The sequence below is a fragment of the Onychostoma macrolepis genome, chromosome 13 (genome assembly GCF_012432095.1).
Source record: "Onychostoma macrolepis isolate SWU-2019 chromosome 13, ASM1243209v1, whole genome shotgun sequence".
NCBI lineage: Eukaryota > Metazoa > Chordata > Actinopteri > Cypriniformes > Cyprinidae > Onychostoma > Onychostoma macrolepis.
In genome coordinates this window covers 18,090,024-18,105,093 of record NC_081167.1, presented here as the reverse complement: position 1 = coordinate 18,105,093, position 15,070 = coordinate 18,090,024, and the positions used below count along the sequence as shown (strand labels likewise).

Genomic DNA, 15,070 nt, shown 5'->3' with positions numbered 1-15,070 from the left:
AAATCAACTGGGTCACTGGATTTCTATCATTATAGGGTGGTTGTGTACACACTGCCAACATATATTTCAGTTCATCAACATGGAAGTGAATTTTCCATCTGATGACCCCTTTAAGTAAGAGAGATTTGTTTTGAAAGAAATTAATAATTTTTATTTTCTTGAGCACCAAAAACAGCATAAAAATGTACATAAGATCTATAATATTTCACATTATCACTGTTTTACTGTATTTTTTTTGGATTAAATAAATGCAGCCTTGTTGAGAATATGAGACATTCAAAAACATTTTATAAAAACTTGTCAAACTCAAACTTTTGAATGGCAGTGCAATTACTTCTAAAGACACTTTTTGTAATGTCTATTCAACGATTTGCTATTCTTTATGGTAATATCATTCATTATATCTTTTGTCAGTATCTCAAATATCAGATTAGATTTGATTAGTGCTGTCAAACAATTAATCACATCCAAAATAAAAGTTTTTGTTTAGATATGTTTGTGTACTGTATATTTATGTATATATAAATACACATAAGAGTATATATTTCAAAAAAATATTTACGCACGTGTGTGTATATATAATATTTATATTCTTATTTTATATTATACATAAATATATTTAATATATAAACACAATTTTTCTTAAATGTATGTATGTGTGTGTGTGTGTGTGTGTGTGTGTGTGTGTGTATATATATATATATATATATATATATATATATATATATATATATATATATATATATATATATACATATACATATACACATACACATACATACACATACACATACACATACACATACACATACACACATACACATACATACACACACACATACACATACACATACACATACACACACACATACACTCACTAAATGTACAGCGTACGCACACATGTGACCCTGGACCACAAAAGCAGTCTTAAGTCGCTGGGGTATATTTGTAGCAATAGCAAAAATACATTGTATGGGTCAAAATATATATATATATATATATATATATATATATATATATATATATATATATATATATATATATATATATATATATATATATATATATATATATATATATATATATATATATATATTTTTTTTTTTTCTTTATGCCAAAAATCATTAGGATATTAAGTAAAGATCATGTTCCATGAAGATATTTTATAAATTTCTTACTGTAAATGTATCACAACTGAATTTTTGATTAGTAATATGTATTGCTAAGAACTTCATTTGGACAACTTTAAAGGCGATTTTCTCAATATTTAGATTTTTTTTGCACCCTCAGATTCCAGATTTTCAAATAGTTGTATCTAGGCCAAATATTGTCCGATCATAACAAACCACACATCAATGCGAAGCTTATTTATTCAGCTTTCAGATGATGTATAAATCTCAATTTTGAGAAATTGACACTTAAGACTGGTTTTGTCATCCAGGGTCACATATATTATTTAAATAACTTTTATTTTGGATCCAATTAATCGTTTGACAGCACTAGTTTTGATTATTTTTTAATTGATTCAAAGCCCTAATGTCAGTGTAATGTGGTATGTTTTTTGATATAGTAACTTAACTCTTCATTCCAGGAAATATTTGACCTCACTGTAATGTCCATCAGAAGGATTTCCCCTGCTAAGTGAAACAATACGGAGTCTTTCCTCTTTGTGACAGGAATGAAGTGCATGATCACTATCTTTGTGGGTGAATTCTAGAAATGCCTACTATAGCAGCAGCTTCCTTTCCTTTGGGCTGGATTCTCAGCTTCTGACAAACATGCTGCTCAGGCTCTGTCTAAACATGCTAACCTTCACAAAAAATTTGATGATCTCATTCCCATATGAATTATGGCTTCGGTAATTACAGGCAGACTTGTTTTCCAGGGTTTTATGCACACATTTACAGGTTTTCTAAAAGCTGATTATGGAAGGAAATCTGTGGAATTCCAGCGAATGGATTAAAATTATAGGTAAATCTTGTATTGGTAGCTGAACGCATGATCAAATTAGACAAAAATATTTAATAAATTTCCCTTTAAATGTTTGTTTATTAATGTTAATGTCTGCTGATGTGTACAATTTGAACACTGATTCTTTGTCTAGTAGCAAGTCTGTTAAATGTGTGTTAATTAGCAAAGAAACTTTTTCTTTATATGACTTTAAATCTAGTTTCAAACATCTGCTTCATTGTTTTAATTCTAATCAAGAGTCGCTTAAAGAATAATTCAATAAAAGCTACAACCAATTTGGGGATTTGCATGTATGAGTGATTCATATCTCTGCTGCTTATCCAGTGCTTCATTTTGCCCAAATATTAGCCTGCTGCTTCACGGACGGCTCTACCAGCTGGACTGGTTTCGATTAGAGCAGCTGTTGTGCTGCTTTGTAATGCTTTTCAGACAGATTCCTTTCCCCTCAAAGCCTGGATCAAATTGGGCCACATCCGGATGTTAGTGTGGAGCCTGTGACTGCTGAAACTGAGATGTTTGAGCCTGAGAGTGTGTGGTGGTGGCCACATGTGTCAGGGTCAACTGTCTTTCATGGCCTAGAAGTGAGCCAGTCTTGATTAACTTTCAGTCTAAGCTGGTGTTATTGAGTCTCTTCATTCGGATACAGAAGTTTTAAATTACTCCGCATGGGTTGGTATTAAATTATGAATAGTTTAATATATTAAAGGCTTTTACTAAAGCCTTTCTGCTCTTCCTCTCATCAAATCGATAGTGTCTTTAAGTGGTTTGGTGATATAACTACATTTTTGAGTAACGCTCAGCGTGTTTAAGTACTTTCCTTTAGTTTGTCAGCAGGTGGTGCAAGAGAGACATTGCTTAGATTGCCCTACAGCATAATTATGTGGTTGAACTGTTGACTAGATTTATGTTCATTGTGGTGTGTTTTGGCTTAGTTCTCTCCCTGTTGCTCCAGTCTTTGCTGAATAAAGAAGGGAATTTAGCTTTTTGTGTCTCTGGCAGTGATTAATTTGAGCAGAGCTCACTGGGCCTTTCTCTCATAAAGAGCATGTGGAAGAGTTTAGGGCTGCGTTCCAAAAGAAATACTAGCTAACTGCACATTGTACACACACACACACACACACACACACACACACATATATATGTGTATAGATATGTATATGGTTGTATACAAAGCATTAGTGTGAAAGTTAGGCTTGTGTTTTCTAGACGTGTGAAACTCAATATGAGAAATATGAGGATTTAGTTGAAAACGATAATTAGACAATAGCTACAGCACGTGACTTGTGAAACTTTTTATATTCTTCGTATTCTGTGTGATGGTTAGTTCGTAGCAGTAATAGAAATTAACAATTAAAGGCCTATAATTGCCACCGTAAAATGATTTTCAGGGGCATTTTTACCTTTTATTTGAGTAATTTTGTCTAACCATATTATATATGCATCATCTATGTTAAATACATACTTTTAATTAGTAAATATAGTTAAATAATAAGACACCATAGGGCTGTTACTAATCAAATGAAATCCGTATCAACAATCTTGCACTGCAGAAGCTGCATCTGAAGTAGCATTTAGGTAAAAAAAATTAAGAAATTAATACTTTTATTCAGCAAGGATGCATTAAATTGATCAAAAGTGATTAGTAAAGATATTTGTCGCATATTTCTATTCTTTTGAACTTTCTTTTCATCAAAGAGTCCTGAAAACAGTGTATCATTGTTTCCACAAAAATATTAAGCAGCTGTTTTCAATGTTGATAATAAGAAATGTCCAGCTTTTTCATAACTGGAATAAATTGCATTTTTAAATATATCAAAGTAGAAAATAGTATTAGTAATAGTAATATTTCATAGTTCACTGTTTTTACTTTGTATTAATGCAACTTTGAATACATCAGACTTCTTTCAAAATTATTTTAAAAACTTTTTTTGAACTGTAGAATGTATGAACTAAAACTGATATTAATATGGTACAATGCGTTGTTACAAACACATCCTTTATCGCAACTGTTTCCAAACTGTTTTTACATGTTTTCACAATTTTTGAAATACCGTATTGATAAGTTATTGGAAATAGTCTTCAGGTTCATGTTATATCAGTCACTTTTCTTCTCACCAGCAGGGGGCAGCACAACACCACTTAAAGCTGAAGTGAAGCTCATCTATCCTTTCTGTTTAAAATTACATGACTCTGGCTTCTTGGCTGCAGGTCACATTCTCCAAAACTTGCTTTTAACACCATATTATGAGACCAGTGGGTACGATTAAGGTTGTTCACAGAGGTCACAGTGAGTTGGCCTTTTTCTCATGTTCACTTGCAGTCGTTCCTCTCCTTTCCGCCTGACAGAACAGCCACTGTGCTGAGACCTTTCCTCCCCCCCCAAAACGCTTCCCTCACCTGTCACAGATAGCAGACGCACATGCATACGCGTACACCTTTTCTCTCAGTCTCTGTCAGACGTCTTTCCCCTGCTAGGCTGGAATAGAGGGCTCTAATTTCATGCTCTGCTAGTCTTCCCTCTGTGAGGCCGAACTCAACTGTCACTCAGTTGGACTCCACTGCCAGTTTTGAGATGCCGTGTGTGTATGTGTGTGTTCTGGTGCCTCAGAAGACCGACAGAGCGGAGCTTTTCTTTGAACGGGGTCTCTTTTTTTTTCCTCTAATGAAAGAGTTAGTTCTCTCAGGATCTCTGTGACTGGCTTTAATCTTTAATTGAAGTCTTAATTTATTTGGGGGGCTTTGTAGACTGTGTCGTCACATGGTGTCTGCTGTCTGTGAAGATGAAGGTCTTGGCAAATTTTGTGTGTGTTTGCGTCTGCTTTGTTTTGGTTTCAGGTCTGAAAAATCAAAGAGCTTTTACTGCTTCTCAAAGATCGCTTTATTTCATCTCTTGTTTTTGTCTTTGGCGACAATCCGTGAGCTGCCGTTTTATGTAAATGAAGTGTGCCAGTCATCGTTAATGATAGTGTGTACTGCTGACTGTGGCGCAATGATATTGTGGTATTTCTATGGCTGTCTGGGACACTTTGACAGGTCTAGGAGCTGTAAAGAAGTACATGTGGAGTGGCACAGCAGGTCTGCAAGGCTCCTGCTGTTCTCAGTGTGACTCACTTTCCCCCCACAATGCTTTGCAGCATTGTTGGAAGTCTGTTGTGACAAAAGTCGATCAATATGGGGGAAATAGAAGCTACTGTGGCTTCGTTTAGATGTACACCAACAGTCTAATTGTTGGGAATAATTAAACTGCATACTAGTCATTTTGATTAAGAAATCTGGTTGGTTTTATCATAATTTTTATGGCCAATATTTGGCAATTTTGAGATGACGAATGAGATAATGCTTGATTAAAAATTGTTTAAAGGAATAGTTCATGAAAATTCTGTCATTAATTACTCGCCCTCATGTCGTTCCAAACCCGTAAGACCTTTGTTCATCTTCAGAACACAAATTAGGCTAAGATATTTTTGATGAAATCCAAGAGCTCTCTGACCCTGCATAGAGAGCAATGCAAATGTTGCCAGGCCCAGAAACGTAGTAAGGACATCGGTGAAGTCCATGTGACATCAGTGGTTCAAGCGTAATTTTACAAAGATGCGAGAATACTTTTTTTTGCGCAAAGACAAAAAAACCTACTTTATTCAATAACTCTTCTCTTCCAAATCACATATTTTGCCTTTATATATTATCTTAATTTGTTCTGAAGATGAACGAAGGTCTTACAGGTTTGGAACGACATGAGGGTGAGTAATTAATGACATAAATTTCATTTTTGGTGAATAATCCCTTTAACATCTTTGTTTTCAGTTTTTCTTTTGTGTGGGTGTGAATTAAATATGTTATGCAAATTTTTTTGTTTTTATTTTTCTTATGTTTTTTTAAATTTATTTTATACATTTAAAAAATATATAAACTTGCAAATCACTGTCAGTACATTTTTGAAGTTCTAACTGTTTAAGTCTGTACTCAAATTTCAAATGTTCAAATTTCAGCCAATTAATTGGTTATTTTTACTCCTGTTAAATATTTTACCCAAAAATTAAATGCATGAAATGTCCATAACACCATAATTTCTTCAAAAGGCACCAAGAATGACATAAAGTGAGATAAAAAGCATGTGAAAGCTGACTAATTGGTTGGAGTAGATCAAATCAAGATCTTCAAGGGATTGTTCACCCCCCCCCATCAAATGTCATCATTTACTCACCCTCACACCTATATCACATTCCTTCTTTTCTGGAACATAAAAGAAAATATTTTGAAGACTTTTGGAACCAGTTCTGGTGTCCATTTACTTCCATTATATGGAAAAAACTGAGGCATTTTTCAAAATATCATCCCATGTTCCACAGAAAAAAAGAAAGCTATACAGGTTTGGAATGACATGAGGATGAGTAAATGATGACAGAACTTTTTTTGGGATCATGATTTGATCTACTCCAGCCAATTAACTGCCCTTAACATGCTCTCTATCTCACTTTATGCCATTCTTGGTGCCTTGTTATCACCTTTTGAAGAAATTCTCGTGTTAGTAATCACCCTGTCATTCTTTGCCTCCAGGGGGTGCTGTGAGAATGCGGTATATTTTAAGCAGTGCAATGAAGTCCTCAACTCCTTTTTTTCCCCCCACAGTGTGCTTTCCATCCTTATAGTTCTTTAAAGTCACATCCATCTGAATGAAAGCTATGAGTTCAGCTCAGAAATGTCCTGATCGTGAATCACCTTTCCCGGCTCCCCTGCTCGCTTGCTCTCTCACACTCTCTCTCTCTCTCTCTCTCTCTCTCTCTCTCTCTCTCTCTCTCATTTCTGACCCTTCCCTGTTGACTGCCTTAAGTATCTTTGGCATCACGGGGGGACTGATCAATCTCCTTTGTGCGGTTTTTGGAAGCACCAGCTGAGAATCAGACAGGTTGTAATTTGGTTTGTGTGAAGCCCTGTTCACGGGTACATTTATTACTTTCAGTCTATTTCAGGATTTTACTCTCTCGTCCTCTCATGTAGTTCACAGGGAAGCTAGTCTATATGTATTCAGTGTCAGCATTTCGTCTCACGGTTAGTTTTCAGATAAATCCTCTTGGCTCTGCGGGTCGCTGCCTATCTGTTACGGTTGGTATTTAGATACGCTTGCCGTGCACTTCTGCTTCACACTTGGTTTTTGAGTTTATTTCCTTGTGTGTAGGTTTTTTTTGTTGATCACGGGGTGGGAAGGATCTGAAAACACTCCCAGGCGCAGCAAAGCGTAATCTTACAGTTCCAGTACATTTCTCGACTCCCACCAACACCAATTAGTTGTGTTACCGTACTGCGCTGTGCTGAAAGATGGGTGGTTTAAGCTCAGAATGATGCATGATTCTAGGACGGCCTCTTTTGGATGCTTCTGTCTTTAGGCCCTTTTGCACTAATTGTGACTTTCTTTTCAAACCATTGTTGATGCTGAACAATGCACTCATATGGAGACCGGGGACGAACATTTGCACAACAACAAACAGGTTTTCTTGGTTGGAGCTCATGAACTCTTTGAACTGCAGGCATACCCTGTGATTAGCAAGTTTACAATATTAGCTATGTATAAAATAATCAGCAAAATTTACACTTTTGCACTTTGTGAAGCACAGCTTATTATGTATATACATATATACATGTATACACACACACATATACATACATGTTACTCACACTATCGTTCAAAATTTGCGGGCTTTAAGATTTAAAAAAAATGTTTTTGAAGTCACTTTTAAAATAACTATTTTCTATGTTAATATATTTGAAAATGTAATTTATTTCTGTGTTGGCAAAGCTGAATTTTCAGTCTTCAGTGTCACACGATCCTTCAGAAATCATTCTAATATGCTGATTTGCTGCTCAAGAAATATGTATGATTATCAATGTTGAGAGAGAGAGAAAAAAGTTATAATTTTTGGGATTATTTGATGAATAGAAAGCTCAAAATTTGAAGTTTAATTTTTTTTTGTTGTAACAATGTGATCATTTTTTTTCTGTCACTTTTGATCAATTTACTGTGTCCTTGCAGAATAAAAGTATTAATTTCTTTAAAAAAATAATGGTAGTTTATGTTTATTTATGTTTTCTATGTGTTGGCTGGTATTTGATATTTAGTTGTACGTGCACATTTCCCCATTTTCGTGTTTAGATTACTTTTGGTTTTATTGGTGTACCTGACAGTCTTAAACATGCTTTTGCTTTTCCTGTATCCCATGCTTCTAATAGACCAGCTGAAGGGTGTGCTATGGCATCTGTTGTACCAACTGGAATGTGCTTTTCGTTCAGCCCTATATTCGTTTCACTCCTGGTGTGAATGAACCATTCGGGTGTGATTCGTTTAGCTTTTTCATATCCTGTTTGGTGTGAAAGGCCCTTTAGACTGCATCAAGTATGTTCACTATGGCAAACAGCTGGGGGTCCATACAGCTAGAACCCACACTAATGGGCACGGCTGTGATGGACAGGGCAGAGCTGCATATTCCCCCCTCATCCGCTCTTCCATTACATAACCGGACACATTTTCTCCTCCAGTTATGGATAACAAATACACACATGCACATTAACAGCCTGTTATTTGGTGTTGAGAAGGTGCAGGTTGATATGAATGTGTGTTCTCTGTGTGATGTGGTTGTTTTCTGCCGTCACCTTTTTTAATGAGAGAAAAATGGAGGCTTTTAAGAAAATGGCAGCAGCACTTCTAAAAGGCTCAATGGGTGACCTTATGCAGTCCAAAAGTGTGTGTGTGTGTGTGTGCCCACGTTAAGGTGTGTGCTTGACAGACTGTTGTGCCGATTCACTCTTTGGATCTAAAGATGAGGCTAAGTGCCACTGCAGGAAGCTCCTGCTGCCTCACTTCCTGTTTTTTTTACTGGGATCCCACTGTCACATTCCCAGCATGCTTTGTGCAGTGACCTATACTCAGCAGTCGCCACTCGCAGTGACTTAGTTAGAGATGCGCACAGATGCACTGTACAAGCGTGGCTTGCCCTTACAGATCCAACGAGGCGTGAAACACACACACACACACACACACACACACATGGTCTATTATATAAACATCATCAGAGCTGTCATGCACTGTTAAAGAAAGCTGTGCGAGTTATTTTTAAAGACACATACACGTTATCTAGCAGAGCTGCACTGAGAGTGAGTGTGGCCAGCATTGCTGCAGTGTATTCTGGGTTACCTGTGCACAAACATTGATGGGAAAACTTTGTCAGGGTTGATGCTATATTCAGTTTGACTTGAATAAAAACATGGCTCTGAGGAGCTTTCTTTTGGATTATATGTTTGTCAGATTGTTCAATGGTTAAAATGTCTGACCAAAAAAATGGAAATTGTGTGTTGTAAAATTAGATGTGATCTATCTACAGCTTTAAGGGTTGTTCAGTTCAGTTTATTTTATAATGAAAATTTAAATTAATGAACATTGTGGAAAACGTCACAGTGACAGACAATATATATGCATGTAAAACACTAATTTAAAAAGTCTATACGCAGTCTAACTCAATGGAACAAAAAAAAAAAAAGATCACTCACAGCCTCATTTACATTAACTTAAAATCAAATATGCCTTTTATTGTCTCCCTGTTTTAAGAACTATTCATTTATAATTATAATCCCTTTATATTTTCCAGCTTTATGTTGCCAATTTTCTGATTGCAAAAAAATACATTTTGTAAAAATACAAAAATAAAAAATAAATATGAAAATCTTAAGCTCACTAAGGCTGCATTTATTTGGTCAAAGTTTATTCACAATTTAAAAAACTGTCTTCTGGAAACTGTGATGCTGCAATTCAAAAGCAAGATAAAAAAAAAAAAGAAAAGAACGAAAATAATACTTTTATTCAGCAAGGACATATTTGTTTGATCAAAATATTATATTCAAGACATTTATAATGTTACAAAAGATTTCAAATAATCGAAGAATCCTGAGCAAAAAAAAATGCGTCACGGATTTCCCAAAAATATGAATTGTTAACATTAATAATAGTAAGAAATGTTTCCTGAACATCCAATCAGTATATTACAGACTGGAGTAATGGCTGCTGAAAATTCAGCTTAGCAATCGCAGAAATAGATCACATTTCAAAATATGATGAAATGGAAAGCAGTTATAACGTCATAATAGTACTGTTTTTACTGTACTTTTATCAAATAAATGCAGCCTTGTTTAGCATGTGTTTTTTGTTTTCTTCCAAAAACATATAAAAAAATCATAATTATTCCATGTACATGGCCTGTTTGAATCCCAGACAGACTCACATAGCCTACTGGAAACCACTCTTTTACACACAGCCATGTAGTTAGATTTTTTTGTACGGTTTGCGTCCTATTCAGCTGTTAAAAGCATGTCAGGTGGAGTGGAGGGCAGCAGTGCGGGGTCCTGAAACACAACAACTGGCCCCTGTCCCTGGACCAGACCGGAACAATCAGCACCAGCCTTTTGAAGTGTTACCCAAGCATAGCTGGAGGGTCCTCGAGTTCTTTGAGGCTTCTGGGTGAAGTGCAGTGCTGCTCTCTTCTCCCATTTTTCTTCTTCCCCTTTCTTTCTCCCTCTGTCTTCTCTCTCCTCCCTCTTTGGCAGAGCTGATGGAAGGGATTAGGAAGGAAGTGAAAAGAGAGAGAGGGGCTCTCTCCCCCAGAAGTGAAAGATGGAGGGTAGAAGGGACTATTGTTTATTTTGACAAATGCTCTCTTGTAGCCTTGAGGTGACATTGACGAAACGCTGCAGCTACTGAATTTTCAGCGAGACAGGTGCTACAAAGGCACGAATGACGTGTGTGTATGTGTTTGGCACAACTTATATCGGCCGTGTCCCATTGTTTATGTGCATTCAATGCAAGCAAATGAGCTACAGGCTTATAAATCTGGGGTGACTCCTCAATGAAGTGGGTAGAGACCTGGGGACCACAGAGGCAACTGTAAATCTCCCGCTGTACCTACACGCACAAAGTCCCAGCGAGCCCCGCTCTGGATGTTTAGACTCTGAATCATTTATTTAGCCTGCCTTTTAATTGAGTTTTCAGGGGAGGGCCGCCTCGCACACCCAGGGTGCTGTGCGTTTGTAGACTCTCCCAAAAATATGTTATCTCGCTACCCAGCTGCTGAAAGCATCCTTTGCTAGTTCTCCTCAGGTCTAAATATAGCATGCCTCAGCCTTTTTGAGGAAATTTTATACAGCACTTTCTCCTTCGCGTCCTTCTACCGTGGACTTGTTTACAGCATCCAGTTGTCGTTTCGTAAAGGTGAATGGTGAATTATTAGCCAGTGTACGGTGACTGAGGGACTCGCTCGCATCGCTCTACATCTGCTGCGACCAGCTGTGGAGATAATGAATGGACTTAGAAAGATTACGACGACATGTCACAGCCGAGAATCCGAAATTGCACCTTTTGGACGATAGAGGCCGTCATCCATCCTTGCAGAATGGGAGAGCTTAGATGGGGTCATAGGTCATGACCTGTCTTGGTTGCCAGATCCCCTCCATCGCAGCATTTCCTGTTTATGTAGATGTGTCTGTCTGCAGGGCTGCGAGACAGACAGCGGTTAGTTGTCTGACCTCTACTCTTGGCTGGTTATCAGAGTCCTTGTTTATACCTGGCGTTAACATCCATCTCAGTAGCGCTGCGCGGCTTGATGGTAGACTATATGACGTGTGGTGGATAGGGGTGTGTTTCTTGGGATTATTTTGGATGACGATAATTAGACTATATTTTGCCAAGTGTGTTATTGTGCTGATATCTGACTATCGTGGACAGCTGCAGTTTTTGATATTCTTCATATTCTGTGTGGTCAGTTCACATCAGTGATAGAAATTAATTTTTTTTCATATAAGTTTAAATTCATTTTTACCTTTTTATGGGCAATTTTACTTAAAAAAAAAAAAAAAAAAAAGCCATTTTATCCTAAAAGTGTGCATCTTTTTAATAAAATTATTAAATTTTATCAGTCAATTAGAATATTAAGACATGAAATGCCAAGTGTGATCTACAGTGACACTTACATGTGAGAAATGTAAGTGTGCACTCCGTAGGTGTTCTGTTTGGTTTTTGCAAAATACTCGATAATGTCAAATTGCACATCGTTAAAACAACAATTACGATATTATCGCAGACGATATATATATCGCACACCCCTAGTGGTGGAAGATGACAGCTTGCTATGATGTTTACATTAAAGCTACAATCTGTGCTGCAAATTATGTTGCAGACAGGTGCTTCCAGCTTTCTTGATTATAATGAGAGTAATTTCGTTTTGACACATCATGTCTACAGCGTTTGCATGTGATGTAGAGACAGTATAATGGTAGGTTGTTTATGGTCGGCCAGCAATGTAGCAGCAGATCAACTGATGTGCTGTCACAGGTGTACGCATGTATATTAGCTATTTTATGATTTTGAATATGGCTCATCCACAATAATTTTATTTATAATGTAATACTGTTATAAATCTTTTGTTTTTAACTTAAATGCTGACAGCTGTTGATGCCGGACTTGTTCTTTCATTAGTTATGTTAGTTATGCAGTAATTTGTAAAATATTGAATTGCTAAAATTTGATTTTAATTAAATTATTTATTAAAATAATAAATATATAAATAAATATAGGTTAAATTAATATTATAATAAAATAAATTATTTTAAAGTATTTAATATTACTGTAATTTTAATTTTAATGAGATATAAAATTGCTCGTTATAACATTTTAATTATGCTATGTCTCAGATAAGCCTACCACAAGTCGGCTCAGCTTTTAACTTGATTTTAAAATTAATTCTAAAATTAAGTTTAATGTATTTTATTTTAACATTCAGATAAATTTTATTCAATTTATAGTGTAAATATTTCAATATGAAGTATTTAAATATTACATTTTCATTTATGATAAATTATTGTAATATTATAAAAATGTAATATTGTTAAAATATATATATATATTAGGGGTTTAACGGTTCGGTTCGATGCGACACAGTGGTGTCACGGTTCGGTACGTTTTTGATATTTCCATCTCAATGTTGGAAATATTTCTGTTTTCAACCATGAAGGTGAGCCAATGGATATCACACAAGCATATTTATGCCGGTGAATCTCAGTCAATTCACTATGCAGAAAGTAAAAACGGAATGACGGAGCTTTCGGCATCTGACGCCGCTTATTCTCTCAGAGACGAATCTACTTCAACACCTTTTTTAAAAACATTTTAATTGAGGAGTAAATAGCCTAATCTTATCCTCGCAGTGTGTCAGTTATGTGGTAATTATTGCGGGGGAAATTAATTGTAATTTTAATTTAATTATAAAAGTAACTTCATAATAAGGCCTAATAAAAATAAGAATATAACATGCTTACTTACATGAATTGGAAATGATTACTGTGGTGGGAGGTTATCTGATTTTGTGTCTACTTATGCCAGTGTATCATTGCAGGCATATCTAAAATGTTCTGTTTTGCATGTATATGTGCTCTTCCAAATGTTTTGATTTGGACTGTATGAAACTTTTGAAACAGGTTTTCACAGTCCTGGAACACCTGGAGAATCCGTGAACTCCTGAGAAAACTTTCACAGGGCCTGGGAAATTCATAGAAATGTATAAAATCTTAACAGGCATGGACATTTCTATAGTCGATATAATTTTAGTTAATCTTAATTCTTTAGCGCAAACTGTTCTTTGTGAGTTTTCTATTCTAAAGTATTTGTAAGAATCATGGACAAATTATGGAAATGCATTAGTCAGAAGGTGTGGGAACCCTGAAATAAGCACTGCAGCGTTTTAGTCCAGCAGGGAGAGTATGGAGAGTTTCTCCAGCTCTTCCCCTCTGCAGGGGCACTGCACCCTTCACTGCATCGGGCTCCACTCAATGACAAATTAACCCTCTTTAATTGTGGGTGAGTTATGCAGCTCCTGGTGCAGCGGTGTGAGACACAATCTTGCAGCCTTTTATTGGGCTAATAAATCTGGGAGGGTGGCAGACGGAGCCTGTGCAGCCAGCCGGATGGTACTTTGGGGTGGGTGAGAGATAAGAGACTGGAAACCCGCTCTCTCTCATTACCGCAGTTTTCGCCAGAGTTTTTCCAGCACGTTGGGGGAATCTTATCAGCCTGTTCACGCGTCGCCCCTCCTCTTTTGTCATCTGAGCACAGAACAGAAGCAAGATAGCCATTAATATCCTGAGCAATCATGCAGGATAAATTATGAACCTGCTTAAATGTGAAGAAACAGTACGGTATTGTTTGTTATGCTAATGGATGCATTTGTAGTGTATGTGCGCACGTTTTTTTTTCTATTCAGGAGCTGTGTGGGTGGCACGGCCAGGGTCAGTGGTTTACTCTACTCTTGCCTGATGGGCATGCAAACCCATGCCAGGCGTCCTGCAGGCAGAATACAGATCCCATCCCCCCCCTGAAACCAGGGATACAGCTCCGTGCTGCGAGAAAGCTTGAGACAGAGGAAGCGAATTGGACACGTCCTAAGATGGCTGACAGGTGTAGATAAAGCCAAAGAGGGCGGGTGAACCACAGAAATCCATTTCCCAGCAAACCCGGTGATTTATGGCCCGTCAGGAGCAGTGCTCTCACCAGCGCCAACCGACCAGCCGAGAGCTGTCAGGACCGCTCCAGTGCACCCACACCCCCCAATCTATCCGCTTCCACGCGCAACTTTTAACCCGAAAGCTATCGACTTCTTGCGCTTAGAACTGAAAGATACACAACCTCCGTCTCTGCCTTTGTTAGCGTCTACCGTCAGAGCGCTTTCGTCCGCCCCCGTGCTATTACAGTCACTACTGAGAGCTGAATATTACACACCAGGCTGAAGATAATCGCATACAGTCTGTATTGTTGCACAATTCACATTTTTCTTCTCCCTTTTTTATGTGCTTGATGAGATCAGGAGTCTCACAATGTAGTTTCACTGTTTTATTCAGGTACCTGCGGCTATTGACTGTTGATTCAGGTGGGCTACCTGCTGCATTCATCCCACGCTTGGATCGAATTTTATTATCACGACTGCAAAATTCCATCGTTTAGATATTGGTTTTCAGCATCACAGCACAATGCGGTTTATTCGATGCCATGGCAAGGCGGAATTGCGCGACG

The 15,070-nt window shown here is 37.1% G+C and overlaps 1 protein-coding gene across 6 annotated transcripts in view; it reads left to right on the top strand.

The window, feature by feature from the left end:
- smap1 (small ArfGAP 1) overlaps positions 1-15,070 on the top strand; it is a 122,947-nt gene that overhangs the window by 7,010 nt on the left and 100,867 nt on the right. The gene's annotated exons all lie outside the window — the stretch shown is intronic.